At 42.2% G+C, this 21546-nt stretch overlaps 1 long non-coding RNA gene and 1 pseudogene across 2 annotated transcripts in view; both read left to right on the top strand.

Moving 5' to 3' along the window:
- Positions 1–675: 675 nt before the first annotated feature.
- The window catches only part of LOC133369409 (uncharacterized), a 75033-nt gene continuing 54162 nt past the window's right edge, over positions 676–21546 (top strand). Inside the window, exon 1 of one of the 2 annotated variants that reach the window (XR_009758880.1) lies at positions 676–852. This is a non-coding gene — a long non-coding RNA (uncharacterized LOC133369409). Of the gene's footprint in view, positions 853–13102; positions 13184–21546 lie in introns of those variants that run through there. The other variant, XR_009758881.1, reaches the window with a different exon arrangement.
- Positions 12104–12235, top strand: LOC133369456 (U1 spliceosomal RNA; annotated as a pseudogene).

Below are 21546 nucleotides of genomic sequence, written 5' to 3'. Positions count from 1 at the left end.
AGCATTGCACACTGTTGATTTGCAAAAATAAAATATGTGTTCTCAGTAGTGGTGGTAGTAGTAGTAGTAGTAGTAGTAGTAGCAGTAGTAGTAGTGATCTTTATTAGTTGTTTGATACCCAAAGGTCTCCAAGTGACTTACAACAATGGTAAAAACAAAAACAAATATTTCATACGGTAAAAACAAAACAATAGAACAACCACACTCCCATGCAGCCACAGGATGCTTGGGCAGCATATTAATAACAGACCACATCATCTCAGTCTATCAAATGACTGAGAAAATATGTAAGTCTTTACTTAGCACTGAAAAGATGTCAGTAAAGGCACCAGGTGGACCTCACTGGGGAGTCTATTCCACAGGTTGGGAGCCACAACTGAAAAGTATAAAGAGTACCAATTAATAGATGCAATGAGCCTTTGGGCTGGTGGTATGAGTGATCACTTGATAGCCATAGGTAGTATGTTTAAATTCCCTTGTTGAATTAGAAGCCACAACGGCCTGGAAGATAGTATAAAAAAGCTCCTTGTCTGTGTAAACTTCATGGTTATGGTTATTTGTATTGAAGTGTGGATTAAAAATAAGAATCCCTATGAGGTCTTCATAAAGGTAAACAGAATGATTATGGAATGCACACTTCACCTCTGTCCCTGTTCCTTTTTTCATTAGGGTTGGAAACATCCCTCTACTTACTTCCTCATCATCAGAACAACTTTTCCACTTCCAAATTCCTGTTTTGCATTCTGCACCTTCCAGACCATCATCTACGTCACTTCTGATTTGGGAGACAGCTGTCCATCACTTTAGTCTGCTTTCACAGAAGATGGAGACAGAGCAAATGTCCTTATTGAGGTAGGTTGAGACTTTCAGAGAGGTTCTCTGGAAACATTATAGACATTTACATTTTTCAGTTCTTTAAAAAATGAGGCACTTGCTCTTTATTTTAGGTGCCTTTCTGCATGGATCACATCAAGTAATTCACTGTTAGTTAAGAAAGTCATATGAAGAACCTCTTTGTCCTGGAATGATATAGCAGACAAAAGGAAAATGTTGCACACCTACCTGTGTGCACCCTTGTGTAACAATCATAGAGAGAAGATTTAGCTAATCATTTCCAACATGACATGTAATGGAACAATTACTGTAAATGAGAGATTTTCAAATGAAACACTCATGTATATCATGTAGGATGCTGCATACCACTGGGGTATCATATATCTTCCTTTTCTTCTGTGTCTGTTGTTTCTTAATATCCATTTTGAGCTTTGCTTGATATTTCATGTTCAAAGTCTGCCCTAAATTCCATCATCAGTAGTGATTTTCTTCAAAAGTGCTGCCTACCACACCAGTCTTTTCCATGCCACACTGTTAACATCAAGGCACGGGTCCTGCTCATGTAAAACATCTATAGGAGTTTTGAAGAAAGTGAAAAGAACTGCAGGAATGGAGAGTAGTATTGTGCTTGGGCCCTGCTTGCATGCTTCCCATAGGCACTTGGTTGGCCACTGAGAACAGAAAGATGGACTGGATGTACCACTGGCCTGATCCATCAGCGCTCTTCTTATTTTCTTAAGAGTCTTGCATATCTCTAGTCAGGTGCCTTGCAACCGGGGTGATAGAAGGGGGTCTTCTAGGGAAGAGTATGTCGGCTCCAGTTTGGCAGAAAGTAGTTATGGGAGGCTACTGTTTTACACCAAAGGAGCTTTCCTGTGATGTCCCACAAGGTTCCATTCTGCCCCCCCCAATGCTATTCAACATCTATATGAAGCTGCTGGGAGCTGTTATCAGGACTTTTGGAGCAAAGTGTCATTAATACGCAGATGATACCCACCTGTATCTCTCTATTTCTATCTCTGAATTGGGAGTGGAGGTTGAGGTGCTAGGTACAGGTCTTTGGAGGCAGTGATGGGCTGGATGTGGGCCAATACACTGAAACTGACTCCTGAAAAGACAGAGGTGTTATGTATTCCAGGTTCTTAAGTGCAGGAGATGGGAAGATGGCCTGTTCTGGATGGCGTGGCACTCCCCTGAAGGAGCAGATTCATAGCTTGGGGGTACTCCTGGATCCAACATTGCCACTTGAGGCACAGGTGACCTTGGTGGCTCAATGGCTAGGAGTGCTTGTTTCCAGCCTAAGTTGGTTTGCCAGCTATGGCTGCCTTTGGACGGAGACTCCTTGGAACAGTTACCATGCTCTAGTAACTTCCAGAATGGATTATTGAAACACGATGCACGTGGAGCTGCCCTTGAAGATGATGCAGAAACTTCAATTTGTTCAAAACACAGTGTCCAGATTACTGGCTGTGGTTTCTTTTATATCTCATATAACCCCCATTTTAAATCAGTTGCATTGGTGGCCAGTTTGTTTTGGGCCCATTATAAGGTACATATGCTTCTGTATAAAGCCCTAAATCACTTAGGCCGCAAATATCTGAGAGACCGCCTCCTTCTCTACAGATCTTCTCATGGGTTAAAATCAGCAGAGGAGGGATTCTTTGTAGTTCCACCAGCCTCAGAGGTTCAGGGTATGGACAGAAGAAGGCATTTTCTATGGCAGCCCCTAAGTTATGGAATTCCCTCCCTACAGAGATGCGCCTGGCATCTTCGCGGTACAATTTTTAGTGAATGCTAAAGATGCACCTCTTTACCCTGGCCTTTGGCACTTTAGATGTATATTTTCAGGATTCACCCTATTATTGTGAATGTAATTTGCTTTAATTGCTTTTGTAACCTGCCTTGGGTCCTGCTGGTGAAGGGCACGCCAGATGATGATGATGATGAAACGTTTGGTTATTATCCGTCTCTGAATAAGTATAACGTGTATATTTGCATTGCTGAATGTGACTACAGTTGTAAGCACCTTGCAGGACTGAGTTGGTTCAGACTCAGATCAAATCCATACCATCCATTTAAAGGCTTCCCTCAAAGAATCCTGGGAACTGTCGCTTGTTAAGGATGCTGAATTGTAGCTCTGTGAGGGGTGGGGTTGTGCTAGAATTCCGCCCAATTCAGTTTTGGTACAGAATTTTCAACATTAATATCAATCTTTTTTCTGAGGGGGGAGGGAAACCAGATCGCTCTGGGCTCCTTCTGGGAGGAAGGGTGGGATATAACAACAACAACCATAATAGCAGTGGCTTGTGGGCAAAGAACAAGCACGAATTGATACCAGCCTGTTAGATTAACTGAATGCTTTTCAACTGGCACCGGCTAATGGATCTCATCTCCAGTGAGGGGTCAACTACAGTTCTCAGGATTCTTTGAGGGAAAGCGATGTGCTTTAAATGTATGGTGTGGAGGTGACCTCAGCTGCAGATAGTTTTAAGAAAAAATAAAGATTTTACTTCCTCTTACTGGGAGGAAGGGCGGGAAATAAATTTAATAAATAAATAATGATTTTTTTAAAAATCTGCAGGTGGGAGGTATTCATGACAAATATTAGAAATGGAATTTTCCCCAAGTCTCCCTATGGCTTTTGCATCAGATAATAGCTAGCTGTTTCCAGTTAACATGGAGTTACAAACCAATCCTAGTGACACTCAACTCTGACATCAACCTCCTGTGAAGGGCCAGTGTCTTATATGAGGAAGGTTTATTTATCTGTGAGAATTGCATAAATAACTGATCATCTCAAATCTGATCTTGGGGAAAATGACAAGGATTGATATATAAACCCTAAAAGACACACTTTTCAATGTGTGAGAGACAAGGCTGCTGCTTCTCCCCCCCCCCAGCAACAGCTGTATTTTAATAATAGGCATCAAGTGGTTGCTATGTGATACACCAACTGTGTTGCTTGTGAACTTTTGGCTACGGAATAAGCCAAGCAAATATGGCTCCTTATCCTTTTAGTTTTCTGGGTCAGTTCATTTTATACAACGGAAACAATGATAACTTGAGTTGTAGGCAGAGACTGTTGGCTATGCATGCTAAGGAAGATGAAAGCTGTTTTTGTTGGATTGCATTTCAGATTTAACAAAATATAGAAACCTATATACTATTTTGAATATATTTCCAGACTTCCTGTCCCTAAAGGCATTGCTGTATAAATTAATAGCTAACAATAGCTGTGCATTTGAGTGTGGATGGTGGGATGCAGAAATATCAAGCAAACAAAACAGAACATGTAAACTGTAATGTATATGTTGAAAGAAATACTCTGGGGAACCATTTGCCATCAGTTGTGCTACATCACCCAGTGGTGGCTGGTAGCTCCATGTCAGTGGAATCCACTCCAGGTTTTAATCTAATTTTCAAGGAATTCCTTGAATGTTCAGACTAAAACTTAGAGCGGGTTCCACAGTCCCATTGACATGGAGCCACCAGCCACCACTGAACTCACCCAGCCATCTCTTTTCTTCTGTTGTCAGAATTCATAGACCAAATTGCATGTTCTAGGTCTGAATGTGTAGGAGTTTCTTATTCCCTTTCTGGAAGGGAGATATCCTTCAAGTATAAGGGTTACGTGCATATAGTGGTATTCAGTGCTACTCCTACTCAGAGCGGACCTGTTGAAATTAATGGCTAACTTCGGTTCATTCATATAAATGGGTTTACTATGAGTAGGACTCAGTCGAATACAACCCAGAAACTCCAGAGTCATTTCAGATATCATTGCATAAGCCAATATGTACAGTTATTGGGATGTTGGGTAGAAGATGTTGGTGCAATAGATTTTTGGTCTTGGCCCAGGCAGATCCAAATCAGAACAGCTCCCAAAACTTTTTGAGAGGTGGAAATGGACATTTGAAATGATGCAGTAAGGCCTGGAGGCACCCAAGTGTCTAATCTGCATCCATTTCAGAACTGATCCCAAAAGTTTGTGAACCTGAAGCCTCTTTGAAATGGATCCAGATTAAACACATAGATGCCTTTAGGCCTTGCTACACCACATCATGGTGCTATAGGACCTGGAGATGTCGGTCCATGCTACAGCATTCATGTTATGAATGGGGTACTCTCCATCCCACTCCCTGTCCTGTTCCCCATATTGTGCTGCTTACCAGAAAAAGGGAGGGAATCAGCAGAGAAAGTCCAATTCCCCAATGGCAATGGATGTCATACAGCCTGAAGCACACTGCCCCCCCATGCTTGCATGCTCAGTGGCTCATGGGACTCTAGGAGCCCTTCCCATCATAAGGATCTGTTGCAGCAGAGTGCAGAAATAACTGGTCTGTTGAGACTGGCAGTTGAAAGAATAATGAAGCTTAAGGTTTGTTACTACAAAGAGGTACAATGAGTCCCATGGAGTGTTCCTGGAGTGAGCAGGAGGGGCAAGAGATAGAAAGGAACCCAGGAGAGGGCTTTCAACAGGGAGATACTGAAGCAGGTGGTTTTGGCACTTTTGACAATGACAGCTCCACCCCTTTAGCTCCATTTACAGCAGAGGAAATGATGTCTGATCAGGAGCCAGCTCCTTCTCCACCCCGCGTCAGCCTCCACTGCCTCCTCTAGAGGGGGAGGAATCAAGGGCTCAAGCCGAGTCAGTGTCTGAGATGGATCTCGAGGAAGTGTCACCATTGCCGTTGCCCAGGATGTGCCAACTGCTGTGCCAGCATGCACAGATAGCCCCAACGTTTCCAACTAGGAGGAGTGCTCACTTGACCATGCAGTCCCATCCAGTGAAACCTTGCCCACACGAGTAGAAAGTGCTCACCTTGGACCTATTGAAAAGTTCTCAAGGGGTGTGTCTAATTGCTGCAACAACGTCTAAATTTTGAGTAATCATGCCTAGTTATGCCATGCTGAGATGCAGACTCCTGTGTAATCTCTAAGCTGGGCTATGAGAAGCTCTAAGCTGCATTTCCATATTAAACATAATGGAAGTAAACACACCAGTGAATCAGAGTCAAATCCAGCAAATCTGGGTAGGATGGAGGAGAAGGGAGGAAGGGGAGGAGCAAACCCCGCAAAAACAAATTTTAGAGAAGGAATCAGCAGAATAGATTGCCTTTCTGTCTGTCACACCCCCTCACACACACACACTGTCTCAGGTTGCTTGTAACATGCATGGGGAACCCTTTTCAGCCTATGGGCCACATCCCCTTCAGGGCATTTTGGGTGTGTGTCACATGCCAGTGGTGGGTGGGGCAAGAGACAAAGGTAGGAGGTGTTATTTTTACCTTTATACAGTGGGATAGTTTTGACACACACTTGCACACACCCTCTCTCCTCCATCCAGGCAGGCAAGAAGGTTTATTGGAGTTCAAGGTATTCAAGGACATGTTCTTGCCAGGCAAAAATCCTCAAGGAAGAGGGGGGTATGAACTGGGAAGAGTCCCAAGACTCAAATAAAGAGGCTTTGAGTGCCCCCATTTGGCCTGTAGGCCTGAGGTTTCTCAGCCCTGCTCCAGGGTGAGATCATCAGTGGTGGCTGGTGTCAGTGGGGCAGTGGGTTTTAGTGTGAACTTTCATGGAGCTGTCCAAGGCGAAGCACACCTTGAAATTTCCTTGAAGTTTGGACTAAATCCCAGAGTGGATTCCACTGCCCCACTGACATGAAGCCACCAGCCGCCACTGGTGATCATGTTATCTTGTAGCAAGGCCTAATGACTTGATCGAGAACTAAGCTGGAGTCCAGATCACTGTGCAGAAAATCTCATCAGAGTGAGCAGAGGTGTCCACAAACACAGCTGGGCTGATATGCTGCATTATGAAAGAAGGGAAGGGATATATATTACTATCGAAAGATGGGCCCTTGTTAGTTATCTAACTGTGCTACTGTCCTAAGCCAGCTGCCTGTTCTTGACCGTGTTGGAAACAAGAGGAAACGCGCCAAACGCTTGCATTGGCTGCCTGTATGTTTCTGAGCTTGATTCAAGGTGCTGGTTTTAACCTATAAAGCCTTACATGGCTTGGGACCACAATACCTGATGGAACGCCTCTCCTGATACAAACCCACCCATACACTACGCTCAACATCTAAGGCCCTCCTACAGGTGCCTACTCCGAGGGAAGCTCGGAGGGTGGCAACAAAGGAGTGGGCCTTCTCAGTGGTGGCCCCCAAATTATGGAATGATCTCCCTGACGAAGTGCGCTTGGCGCCATCACTGTTATGTTTTTGGCGCCAGCTCAAGACTTTTCTCCCAGGCATTTTAGCATATATTTTTAAATTGTTTTAAATTGTTTAAATTGTGTTTTAAATTGTTTTTAGAAGATGTTTTTTAAATTTGTATATTTGTTTTTAGTGTTTTTAGTTACTGTAAACCGCCCAGAGAGCTTCGGCTATGGGGTGGTATATAAATACAATAAATAAATAAATAAAATAAAGTGAACATCTCGGCTATGCTCATACAATATAGTGAATTGGTTAGAGATTCTGTCTGTGAAGAGATTTGAGAGGAAGATTTCTATTTTATATTTGAGAATAGGATTGCTTTGCAGATGAAAACTGGAAGCAAATTACGTTTGAGGTGATATTGTAGATTAAAGTACAAAAGGGAGGAACTAATATTAGCACCAGAAGAAAAGGATGCTGTTAATGAATAATAAAAATACAACTGGCCGTTTGAAGCCCTTAGATAACCCCGGCCACCTAACATTTGCTGTTTATTGAACAATTATCTGTTTCAATCATCTGGAATGCTCATCCAAGTGGAGTATAAATACCCTGCTGTAAAATGAAGAATACCTGGGAAATTCACAAACTTGATCACATATGAGATTGGCAGCATTAAATGCCAAACAGCTAATTTAAATAAGGAACATCTGTACATTATTATTTGGGGGATTTTTTTTGCCTATCAATTTGGAATTTTGAGGGTTTAATGAGACAGTGCATGCATATTTTTGTACTGTCTGCATGAATGGTCAATAGCAAATAAATATTTTAAAATAAAAGATTATGACAAAGACGACAAAGCTTGGTGAAGAGAATGTGTGTGTGTGTGTGTGTGCATTGTATTAGATTTGGAGAAAAAATAAGTATGTCAATAACACCATGCTTGCATAATAATGGGAGTAACTTAACAGTTCAACACACAGTGAGAAGATTAAGATTTTGGTGCACGGCTCCATAAATTTATAAAATAACAAAGTCATTTTCTTAATACTCCTCACTGTGCCTCAGAATAATCCAATTTGGAACAATTTATTCTGAACAGGTATGGCAAAAATAGGTGATATATCATTGTGGAGTGTTGGAAAATGCATTAATTTTTATGAGTGAGTTATGAAGATGTACAACTTGGTCAGGACTTAGGATAAACATAATATTCCTTAATTAATCCATTATGGTATGGAACATATATGCCATTTTTATTGCTTTAAAAATGAAATATACTTTTTAAAAAGGAAATTGCTACTTCTCAAACTAAAAGGCTCTTTTCCTAAATCATAAAATTGTATCGTCCAATTTGCCCAATAGTATTAATGAGGGAAGCATGTAAATCCAGTGCTGAATTTTCACATAAAGGGTCATCCTCTTGTGCTAGAAATACGGAACCACCCTATACTCCAAACTTCTTAAATGACTTTGGGGTGAAACTTGAATCAGACATGCAAGTCAAATACCTTAAACTGAAGACCTAGATATGGTGTTTTAGACAGAGCAAACAAAAGGTTCCTAGCCCCCCATTTATTCAGCGTTGACACAGTAAATCCTGTCTATGGTATAAGCAAAAGTACTGGTTTGATTCGTAATGTATATCTTTTTCACCTTTATCAAGTTATACCTTCACATTTTCCTTTTGACCTACCTGTTTTTTTTGGGGGGGGAACCTGCTAGGCCCCTCATTTTAGCAACTGCACACTGCAAATGCAAATGCAAGGACTGAAATGGCAAGCAGCTATACAATGACAGGGTGTAGTTTGATGGCAGAGCACCTACAGAAGGTTCAGTCTCCAGAATCTCCAGGTGGGACTCGATAGAATCTTGTCTGAAAGTAAGGAGAGCTGCTGCCAGTCAGTGTGGAATCTCCAGCCTGCAGCCTGATGAACCCTACACCCGGGTTTCATTCAGCCCTCTGGGTACCTTCGGGAGCATCAGCAATTCAGAAGGGAAGGGAAAAGGTTTGAATGTTCTGCAAAGTATGAAAAATGCAACTCCTAATTCTCCAAGAAGGTCTGCTGCAAGAACATCAGACTTGAGGGAGAATGTCTCTGCAGACATGTGTTCCTTGCAAATATGCAAAAAGTAGTCCATGCATTTTGCAACTGCATGCATGCAGTTTTTGGGATGCAATTGCATTTTGAAGCTTTTAATAGTTGTACACAGGACTTGCAGTTCAGCTGTGCATTGACCTTATTTGCATACTTCAGTGGGGAATACAAAGTTCTTTTTGCCTTTTGTAGTTGGGACAGATAAAGGATGGTGGAGAGCTTGAATATATAGCCCTGTTTCCTTGGGAAGTAGCTGTATATGTGTGCTATTTTTTGTGTGTTAAGGTGTGATTGGGTAATGTCCAGCCCCACCCATTACTGGAATGCAGCCCCCAACAGATTTCCATTAGGATAATGTGCCTTTGGCCTGAAAAAAATTCTCCACCCCTGGTGTAGATGATTCTGGTCTAGACAAAGAGTTGGTTTGACTTCATAAAATGTAGCTTCCTGTGTGCATCTTTTGCTTGGAAGCACCAGTCTGCCTGTGGGTGTAGCTAGAGAGGGCAACCTACTGTTATATTGCAGTTGTGTATTTAGCGGGCTTTGCTTGCACAACTTTTTTTAAGATTACCCAACAGTCAGAAATAGAATTTGGATCCTCCAAATGTATGGTTCTAAGAATTAACTGTATGTGCGTATATCTGCTGTATTAGATATCTCTTAACCTGATTTTTCAGAGTTGGATTCTGGCATTGATACTTGGGGGGGGGGATAAACTATGCAGATGGCAGATCTGAAACATCAGCCCCAGACTCTAATGTCTTCTCTTTTCAAAGACAGATGAGTAGTCTCTAACAGTGCCTTTTCAACACTGAGCCCTGAATCCATTGTTACGACTGAGATTGTATAACTTTAGGGTATCTCACTAATTTCCTGAAATTTGATCAGCTCTAATAGGATCTAGCTTTTGCTATAGTGTATTAAAAAAAGAATAGACTTAAGATGATACAAAGCCAAATGTCATTAGTGAAAAGAGAATTAAATTAATGACTTTTTATTTTGGATTGAACACATTAAAGGCAACAGAAATCTGCAAAAATACAAAGAAATTATTCTCCACGTTGTCCCCCTCCCCCCTCCGCCTTTGCCGGATGTCTCAGCATTGAGGGAATAAGGATTCCTTTTTTCTCTTTGTCAGTGTCACCAGGTTGTTACTCCTTTTGTTTAGTTGCATAATAGAATGTGTTGTGGCGCATTATCCTCTGCTTGTGGAGCAGCCTCCAAATACTGATTGCTGTTTGAGCTTGTTATGGAAAAGTATTGCTCTGTGGACTGAGTAAATGACCAACAGTGGACTATAATCTATGAAGCTGAGAGTAAAATTGCCAACTAGAGGTCATTTTTCAAACCAAGGGGCGATAGTTTTCTACTATAAACTGAATATTACAGTCAGTATATGTTTTATTAAACCATTTAGGAAACTTGGGAGCAGTTTCGTTTAAACTTAGTGCTCGATGTGGCTCAGAGAACATGCCCAGGGCAGCTCGCAAAAGAGGCTTGTTACAATCCCCTGTATTGCACACTCAATAATTATGAAGGTTCCAGGCATTAACAGCTCAGGGCTGAATCTTACACATGCTCTGTGTTTTGAGCACCCATTCAAGTAAGTGGGAATTCTCTGTCAAGCATTTTTTCCCCTTCTCAACCTTGTAACTCAAAACAAGTTAATTTCTTTAACTGAGGGTGCAATCCAACTTGCATTAATGCCGGGTTGAGGGGACTTAGATGTGGTGGATCTCCAGCTGAGCTGCCTGGGTCCCAGCTCAGCTGGGCTACGCTGGTGTAAGTCTCTCAACCTAGCTCAGCTGGGTTTCAGCCGTGTCAGGACTCAGCTGGTTCAGCCGAGACCGGCTCAAGTGGAGCCGGCATAAGGCCCCAAAAAGGGACATGTCAGGAGTGTGTCAGTGGAGGAGCTGAGGTGAGGGGACTTAGGCCACATCCAACTCATGTTCAGAGTGCTCCTGCAGCTCCCAATCCAGGCACAAGTTACACTGGGGAAAAAGTCGGTCTAAAAAAATAATTACAATAGAAGTCAGTGGAGAGGGCTTACTCCCCGGTAGGGGTATTTGGGAGAGCAGGCTTTTACTTTCTGGTCCCTCCGCACAGCTCCCAACTGAGCCAGTGTTCAGCCACTCCAGAGGCTCCTGAATGGCAAGTGGATGCAGCGGAACTTTACACCGGCTTCTTTTGCTCCAGCACAACTTACGTTGGCTTCCCCTGAGTTGTATTGCTCTGCCCAGCATCTTTTTGGCTGAAAGGCAGCACAGAAAAAAAAACCCTGTATAACATATCATATAACATAATGTTTTTATTTGGTGCTTTACATTTTGATTGACAGATGCGTAAATAGTAAAGAGGATGTGACAACTTAGTATGCATTGCTAGAAAGCTTTAAATATAATGTATAGTAAATAAACAGAGGCATGTGAAATACCAGACTAGAGTGAGGAGGAATGTTAGCGCGGAGCCATCAGTTAACCTACTGATGAAGCAAGGGATGGAAACTATTACTTACAAGGGAAAAAACATTTGAAATAGTCTATGAATGAGAAATACAAATAAATGTGCAAAAGCTAGACCTGTCCCCTTTGTTGATGTGGCATATGCATTAGCTCAGGGATAAGGCACCTATGGCCTTCCAGAGGTTGTTGGACTCTAACTCCCATCGCCCATCAGCCATGATGGCTAGAAATATGATACCTGACTTAGCTGACAAACTTTCCAACATTGTCTGGTCAGTAGTAGGAATGGAGGAGAAATTCAATTCAATAAATCAAGCTGCATTTATCATTTTTTCACTTTCTGAAACAATATGAGACCCACAACATACCCATCCTTTGAAAATCACACTTATCTGAATGTTCTGGTGCAGTTCTCTAACCAAACATTGTTTACAAAACTGCCTATGTTAGGGAAAAGTATGCATAAAAATGAATATGTTAGTGAAAACAACATACAAACATGCATTATATTTGGATAGATTGCGTGTAAAAATGCATATATAATACTTACCTGGCAGGGGAGTCACCTTGATCATGAAGGAGGTTTTCCCAGGGTGAGGCTCATCCATTGCACTGTGGGTGTGCTGACCCCTGCGATTTCCCCAAGTACGGGAAACTCGACTGCATATATTAACTCAAACCTGCCTACAAAAATATGTTTATTATGAGAAATGCACACTAAAATGTGGAAGAAATTTCATGAGGAATTTTGCTTTTTAAAAAGTTGCTCCAGAAATGGAGAGAACTGAATTTCAGATTGAAAACTGAGAAACTGAGTGAATCAGAACCAACAGATCCTCCCATCTTTAATCAGTAGCATTTCACTATTCATTCATTAGTTCGTTCATTCATTCAATTTTTATTTTTATTTTATTTGTTTATTAAATTTGTATAACTTTTAAATCATCCTTCATCCAGTCAGAGTCCAACAGTGGTTTACAAAATACCAATTTAAACAAAAGCAATTTAAACAAAACAAAATAGTAAAACAACAACCAAAATGTAAAAAGTCAGTACACTGTAATACTGCTACTTTGGCCAGCTAGACATTCTTCCTGTTCTCAGCTCCAACATTTGATTTGAGGAACTGTCTGGATTGGAAAATGCATATTTCAGATCTGGACTGACATGCCTTTGCCCATGGCCTTGACCCAGCCTTGATAGACACTGAAGATGTTTTGCTTCGCTAATCAAAAGAGGTCTAAAGATGGAGTGCTGTCACCTGTAGACCCAAAGCATTACCTAGCTCAGCTTTTGCCGACCTGGTGCCTTGCAGATGTTTTGGATTACAGTTCCCATCCACCTGAACCAGGTGGCTGGGTCTGATGGGAATTGTAATCTAAAACATCTGCAAGGCAGACCTATCAGAATCAAATCGTGAACCAAAATAACACCATCTGAGACATTTTCTGTGCTCCATGCGGTGTGGTGCGTCAGATGTCTATATTTCTTGAAAAGGGCAGCACCAGATACAGGAACTGCTGCAAGCCCTCTGTTTAGGATGATGAAGCCTCTACTCATTATGGGAAGGGTTATAGCTCAGTGATGGAGGAGGCCCCAGGTCCAAGCCCCAGCATCTCCAGGTAAGGGTGGGAGAAACCTCTGCCTGAAACCCGTGGAGACTCGTATCTAGTCAGTGTAGACAGTACTGAACTAGATAGACCATTGGGCCTGACTCTTTGTAAGGCAACTTCCTATGTTCCTACCCTTTTCTCAAAAGTCTTCCAAGCTTTTTCTTTTCTTTTTTTCTTTTTAAATTAACTTCCCCTGCCATCTTCTCTTAGAGTCCTTTACACAATGATGACTTTCATGGCTTCTTGGTTACAAAAATGGCATTGTGGGTCATTTGAATTTGGCCACCTGAGCTTGTCTGAGGCTCAGAAGGGGAAGCAGCAAGATGGATGGTGTGTCAGCATCATTCATTCTCTTATGTAAATCAGTTTTCAGTTGCAATTATGAGGGAAGAGCGGCAAGCCTTCCTCTTTTTCCCTCTTCAAGTTTCTACTCATCACACTTAAAAGCCGGGATGTTTCTCAGATTGCCATTGTGTTTAGTCAGGACACCAGTTTGGAGATCTGAATTGTTGAAAGACAGAAATAGATGTCAATTATAGGTGCACACCATATCATTCAGGAAGTATCATTCACAATGGCATTTTCCTTGCAAACAGGTCGGTCAGTGCTGAATTCTAGGACTCAGTGCTAAACTACAATGGGTTTACAGGTATTGTGAATGTATTGTGAATATCCTACCTCCCCCTCTCCTTCCTTCTGGAGCAGTGAATATATAGCATCAGTTGCCTCTTTACATTTGATTACAGTGGCTGACACCTTCTGTGTCAAAAGCTGAGCTCATTCAGAGTGGAAGAAAAGATAGAAATGAGATTCATATGTGCTTCTGGCTGCCAATAGAACTCTCCTCTCCTCTCCTTCCCCCCCCCATTCGTTTCCTGAGTTGTTGTACGTGAAGTCCCCTCTTAACATCAATAGAATGTCCAGAGGAGAAAATAAAGGTAGAAGTGAATGTCTCAGATTCAGACATTGGTAAGCTTTAGATGCACTGAATGAACAATGCCATCACCATCTTGGATGGCAATGAAAGCCAATTGCACTTACACCATATTCCAACAGTTCTGCTGGAGGGTGTAGACAATTGCGGGGAGGAATTATTGTTTCCTTGATCTCTCTCAGGGTGTGTCTTGATTTGGGAGGAAGAAATGTCTCCAACTGGTGCAATGTTGGAGTTGTGTCAACCCCTTTATGTAACGTCTCAGCAAAGGATGAAATTGTGCAACCCAGTTCCAGTAAAACCAAATTTCAGTTTGACTGTAAATCAATGCTTGAATTGCTTCTTGTTGCATTTTTTCTCACCCAAGATTAGGGATGGATAAATCTGTCAATTTTGGCTTCTCTGTTTCTCATTTTTTTCTCAGGTTTAAGGCCAGTTCTCCACATTTCTACATCAGTCTGTGATTTATTTATCTTTTGATTAAAAAAGGACTCATCGGCATTTTCATCGGCATTTTGGTGCATAATTTCCCTAATATACGCATGTTTGTATGTGATTTTGGCACATATACATATTTTTTTGTAAATCTATTTCTCCTAGTAGAATGCATTTTGGCATGTTATTTTCATCCATATTTGCAGTTTTATGCACACTTCAACCCACTATGTGCATTTTTGTACACATTACTTGGCTGGAGAAGCGCATCGCAAAATTTTGAGACATGCAAGCTTTGAAGGATGGATGTGTTTCAGTTCTTGTGTTGTTTCAGAAAGTGTGAAAAAAGTAGATTCCCCTTTAAATGTGAACTGAATTTAATTTCTCCCCTGTCTTTACCCAAGATGGTACTGCTTGTTGAATGCACCTTAATGCTTATCAACCATAGGGGAAGGGCCATAGCTCAGTGGTAGAGCATCTGCCTTGCATGCAGAAGGTCCCAGGGTCAACCCCCAGCATCTCCAGGGAGGGCTGGGAGAGACTCCTACTTGAAACCTGCAGAGCCATTGCCAATCAGTGTAGACAGTACTGAGCTAGAGGGACAGATGATCTGTCTCAGTATACAGCAGCTTCCTATGACACATTGAGTCTGACACATCACAAGCGTTTTGCTTCTCTGTGGTGATTCAGCTAAGTATGTTAAGGTATGGATGGCACCAAATGGTCCTTTCTCTTTAAACCTGCTTTTCCTTGGGCTGAGAAGGGAACTCCCATGTTACAGAACTCTTTGCTTCCGCAGATGGAATGCACTGCATGTAAGGTCTGCGGGTCTGTCCTTCACACATTATATCAGTAGCAGAGATGTCAGAAATGCCAAGTACCTTGTGTCTCTGCATGGCCCATTTCTTGTTATGCGCCAGCCAGCTCACTTGGAGAAAATTCTGATGTATCTGCTGTTGAAAGACATCTGATTTAGAACACTTGCAGCCTTTGTTATTAGGGATTATTTCTGACTTCTAAGATGAGCAGCTGTTTCAAATTATTCTCATGTCTGAAAGCCAGACATTAGAGTGTCCATTAAATGTATATGTATCAAGGGTTCCAAAAAAGACTTGGGTGCTGCTGAGTGACTTTCAGAATCTGAGAGCGCCTATCTCTTTCTTTGATTTAGTTCTGCATAATCATTCTTCATATCCTGGAGAAAATTGGTGGTTTTTTGTTTTTTTGTCTTTATTATTTATTTATTTATTTAATTTGTATCCCACCCTTCCTCCCAGCAGGAGCCCAGGGCGGCAAACAAAGCAGTAAAACACTTTAAAACATCATAAAAACCGATCTTAAAATACATTAAAACAAAACAGCATTAAAAACATTAAAAAAACCAACTTTAAAAATGGGTTAAAAACATTATTAAAAAACATATTAAACAATTCTGACACAGATGCAGACTGGGTCTCAACTTAAAAGGCTTGTTGAAAGAGGAAAGTCTTCAAAAGGCGCTGAAAAGATAGCAGAGATGGCGCTTGCCTAATATTCAAAGGGAGAGAATTCCACAGGGTAGGTGCTGGCCACACTAAAGGTCCATTTCCTATATTGTGCAGAATGAACCTCCTGATAAGATGGTATCTGCAAGAGACCCTCACCTGCAGAGCGCAGTGATCAACTGGGTATATAAGGAGTAAGACGGTCTTTCAGGTATCCTGGTCCCGAGCTGTATAGGGCTTTGTACGCCAAAACTAGAACCTTGAACTTGTTTAATAATGAATAGGCTCTAGTGCTCTTGGGAACTTTGGATGAATAAAATTGTTATTTTTACATGCAAGAGTTCCAATCCCATGCCTATGTACTTGGTGGCAAGTCCCATTGAGTTAAACAGGATTTAGTTTTAAGGAAGTGCATATGGGATTGCAGTCCTATGTAAGTTGCTAGGGAAAATGGGGACAGGAGCCAGTGAATGAGGATAATGAACATTTTCTATGTAGGCAAGGTTTGGGATAACAGAGCTTCTACTGAAAGGCAGCCTTTTCCTTGAATGGGGTAATTCATGATCCTTAGGGTGCCACAGACTGTATTATATGATATCCTGCATAACATTGTTATGATGATCTCAGATAACTTTGTTCTTTTCAGGGCTTTCTTCTGCTTTATATAGGTTAATCTTTGTCCTTCAGTGCATGCTTGAGGCTGCACTTGATTATCAGTGGGAACTAAAAGCGTGCGCCAGGGGCCAGATGGGAAAAATATGTATATAGTGTTCACATATCGTATATAGTAAATGACTGCTAGGAATCATAATGAAGTAATGCATTAATATATACAGAATATGTATTATACACTCAAAAAGAAAAGTGACAAGTGCATTTCTTTCTATATTTTTGTCATGGGCATTTCTTGTTTTGTTGACGAATACAAATATTTTGGAATTTCAATGTATCTTCACAATACCGTAGTGTCTTTGTCCTGGAGTTTCTTTCATCTTAACTTATCAACATAGTATATGAGCCATTTTATCCTACAGGCAGCTCATCATCACCGTACGCATTTGCTCATTAATGTCAGGTTAAGATCTAAAGAAATGTGAAAGTGGGATTGAAAATGTTTTTTTTTCTTTGTACTTCCCCCCTTTTAATACTAATAATTTAAATATTAACTCTAAAGCATTTCAGGTTAGAAATGACAATCATGAATTGTGCATGCAATGTTGTTGCCTGACTAGTGTACATTTAGACCTTTAGTTGTTACTGAGGGGGGTATTGAAAAGAAGAGACAAGGGCGCAACCTAACCTGTCCTATTCCAAGTGAGACTGCAAGTTATTTTTTTCCTTCCAAAAAGACATCCTCATTTCTATGTTGAATTTGGGGCTCCACCCAAATTCAGGCCACATCTACACTATACATTTAAAGGGCTATGATACCACTGTAACAATCATGGATTCCCCAAAGAATCCTGAGAACTTCAGCTTGTTAAGGGTACAGAGAATCTCCTCAAAGAACTCCTGCTTGCGGGCTTCCCCCAGGCACCTGGTTGGCCACTGTGAGAACAGGATGCTGGACTAGATGGGCCACTGGCCTGATCCAGCAGGCTATTCTTATGTTCTTATGTTCTTACATCCAGAGAACTCTGGGAATTGTAGCTCTGTGAGGGGATTAGGGCTTCAAAGCATAGTCCTTTAAATGTATAATGCAAATGTGGCCCCATTTTACACCACTACATGAAAAAAATCAGGATCGGAAGGAGAACCAACTCAGTGGCTCGGAGAAATATGCTGCTACTGGCTATCACCTACTTTTGGCACAAAAATTATGGATGAGCTGTGCTGGGGAGATAGTGGACCTCTAGGGACCTCTAAGCAGCTTTGATACCTTCTAGATAAACTGTTTAGAGGTACTGTACTATAGTGGTTCAATTCATAATGGTCAACTGCTTGTGGCATTTTCTCTTAAGATTTACAGGAAACCACCGGGAAAGGTCATGTAGATATTTGGAGTGAGGCATCATCAGTATGTAGATGACCCTCAATTCTGTTTCTACTTTTCATTAGAATCAGATGAAGCAGTGGGAGTGTTGAATCACTAATGGACTGGATGAAGGCTGGTAAACATAGCATCAATCCAGACATTATAGGGTTCTGTTGGTGGGTAGTCTCGGCGGGAGGGAGGCATGTGCTTGGCAGAGAAGGTTCTTGTGGGGAGGGCGGATGGCTACGTTATCGAGAGGCTAGGCGGCAGATGCTGGAGGGGTACGAGGCGCAGGCCATGCCAGCTTAGGGGAACAAGGGATAGATGCATAATATCCATCCCCTGTTCCGGGCCTGCGCACCACCAGAAGACAACTGGGAGATGTACGACTCCACCCAATCTTCGACTGCTGTTGTGTAACGCCAGGTCTGTGGTGCAAAAAACATCGCTCATCCATGACATGATCATGGATGAGCATGCAGACCTGGTGTGCATTACAGAGACCTGGCTGGATGCAGCGGCAGCGCCTGTGCTTGAGGCCATGTGTCCAGCGGGTTTCCGATATGCACAGCAGCCAAGGATTGGTAGGCGGGGAGGGGGAGTGGCAGTCATTTATCGGGAGTCCTTGAGTTTTGCCAGACTCCCTCTCCACGAGACCAAGTTTGTTGACTGCATGTACTGGAGGTTGGGCCCTAAGGGCAGTTTAGGGATTCTTCTTGTGTACCGCCCACCCCGCTACACAAATGACTCCCTGACCGAGGTGCTCGAGGTCGTCTCGAGCGTGCGGGTTCTCTCCCCTGACCTCTTAGTCTTGGGGGATTTTAACCTGCATGCCGAGGCTGCTCTCATAGGAGCTCCTCGGGATTTCATGGAAACCATGACTTCCTGGGAACTGCACCTTTGTAATTTTGGACCCACCCATGTAGCCGGTCATGCTCTCGACCTTGTGTTTGTCTCGGGAGGGGAAGGAAGTGCTCTGAAAATGGGGGCTGTTTCTTTGAACCCCGTGTCATGGTCAGATCACTATCTGGTGAACATGGACTTCTCACTGCCACATACCCTCCGCAGGGGTAAGGGACCCATTAAGATGGTCCACCCCAGACGCCTGATGGAGCCAAAAGGATTCCTGAATGCGCTGGGAGATGTGGAGCTGTCAGAAAGTCACCCAGTCGAAACCCTGGTGACGGAGTGGAATAGGGAGATCACCAGGGCAATAGACTGGGTGGCTCCAAAACGTCCTCTACCACTGAATAGAACTCAGATTGCACCCTGGTATACACCACGCTTACGGGGCCTGAGGCAGGAGGTGAGACGACTAGAGCGCCGGTGGCGGAAATCTCGTTCTGACGGCGATCGGACACTTGTTAGAGCAGCAATAGCTGCCTATCAAGTGGCAACGAAGGCAACGAAGAGAGAATTCTTTGCTGCCTCCATTGCGTCTGCAGAGTGTTGTCCCAGGAGGTTGTTCCAAGTGGTCCAAAGCCTGGTCGGTCCGGTTGCACAGGAACCCTTGGAACATTCTAAAGCCTCCTGTGACAAATTTGCCAAGCACTTTGCTGATAAAATCAAGCGCCTGAAGACCACGATTCCGTACGCCGTGGACACAGGTAGTGGGCCAGAGCTGGCCAATTGCATTCCGGTCCGGTGGGATCGGTTTCAGCCCCTTCCCTCTGAGGAAGTGGACAAGGTGCTCTCTAATGTGAGGCCAACCACGTGCTTGCTTGACCCTTGCCCTACATGGCTCATTGTGAGCTGTAAAGAGAAATTGAGCGAAGGGATCAAGGCAGTGGTGAATGCTTCCTTGGAAGAGGGTGCAATGCCATTAGCCCTGAAGGAGGCAATAATAAAGCCCATTCTGAAAAAGTCCTCCTTGGATCCCCAAGAGTTGAACAACTTTTGCCCAATTTCCAATTTACCATTCTTGGGCAAGGTGATCGAGCGAGTGGTGGCTACTCAGTTACAGACACACTTGGATGAAGCGGATTATTTGGATCCATTCCAGTCGGGCTTCAGGATGTCCTCAGACATTTGGGGGGAGTGTGTAACTGGGAAAGGACATCCTCTGTGCAGCCCCTAAGCTGTGGAATTCCCTCCCCACAAAGGTCTGCCTGGACCCTTCATTGTATAGTTCCCACTGTATGCTGAGGACCCATCCTACTGCTTGACTGTAATTTGTTTTAAACAGTTTTTGATACTGAATTTTAATTTGTTGTAACCCACCCTGGGACCTTATGGTGAAGAGTGGGTGAGAAATCTAATAAATAACAATTGAGTTAGCAGAAATTCATTGTACAACAGTTTGCGCAATGTATTGTGCAACAAAATTATCAGCAACCTGCTTATGCATTCTCTTATGCAACAATTTTCCGCTGGCACAAAACATTTTGCCAGAAGAGCAAGTATATTGCTAAGTGACTTTAACTTAGCCCTAGATTGGATACAACCTGTACTTTTTACTAGCTCGTTAGTTTTATATGCACTAGGAGAACATGGAATGTGTTATGCAGACCACTATATGCATCCACTATACACAGTATGCATTATATTAATCCATGCAGGCCACTGAACAAAATCAAAGAGGGGGAGCAGGACACTATTTGAACAATGGGAATAAATGTAATGAATGTATACAATGAGAAATACTCAAGGGGTATTGTAAGTTACAACCAACTTTGTAAGTGGATTTGATGATTAAAGTCCTAAGGTTCTTTGTCAGCAATGGGTTTATTAGGTATTGTTCTTCCAAATTGTCTGTATTTGCAACATTCTTGTTTAAAGACGTCATTTCTCATCCACTGGCTTCATTTGTATCTTTATGCTGTGATATTTAGTCATAACTGAAATCTTGGTCTGCCTCTAACCAATATAAGCCATACTTAGACTTTTTAACAATACCTATGTATAGGAGCTGTTGTTTTTTTAACATTTTACCTTCAAAGATGTTAGAGGGCAGATATGCTAACGTTCCTATCAAGGGTAGGTGCTGCCCTTGTAATCAGCTGGAACTCAAAACTATTTCCCTTTTTTTTTACTGTGGATTTTATCAAGGGGTCAGAGAATATATAATCTACCCCCTTATGAGGTCATTTCCCGGCCAATCCTTAAAGAATTTTCTGAGATTTGTTTTCTTGGAGGGTGCGATACATTCATTACTGAACAGGTAGCAATATCTCTGAATGTAGTAATATCTCTTAGATATCCAGTGGCTGATAGCTCTTAATCTTCACCTTTGCTCTTTTGATTTTGTGATTATGTATTTATGCAGTTGTGTATTCTTTAATAGTTGGTTGACCACAGTAAAAATGTTGTTGTAGTCTTTGTTGAAATCTTGTGCATTACATTCCATGAGTGCGTTAAAACACTTCATCATTCCCCCCCCCATATTTCTTTAGAAGAAACAGAGGGGGGGGGAATCCAGGATTTTGGTATTAATTTTAATAAGATACCCTTCAGAGTAGGGATGGGTGAGAAATTTGATTCTGTTCACATTTCAAACCCCTTCTATCAAATCCACACTTTACGAAACAATATGAGAACAGAAACA

Source organism: Rhineura floridana, chromosome 13 (assembly GCF_030035675.1).
Source record: "Rhineura floridana isolate rRhiFlo1 chromosome 13, rRhiFlo1.hap2, whole genome shotgun sequence".
Taxonomy (NCBI): Eukaryota; Metazoa; Chordata; class Lepidosauria; order Squamata; family Rhineuridae; genus Rhineura; species Rhineura floridana.
Note: the sequence above shows the minus strand (reverse complement) of the source record. Positions and strands in the feature narration are given on the sequence as shown.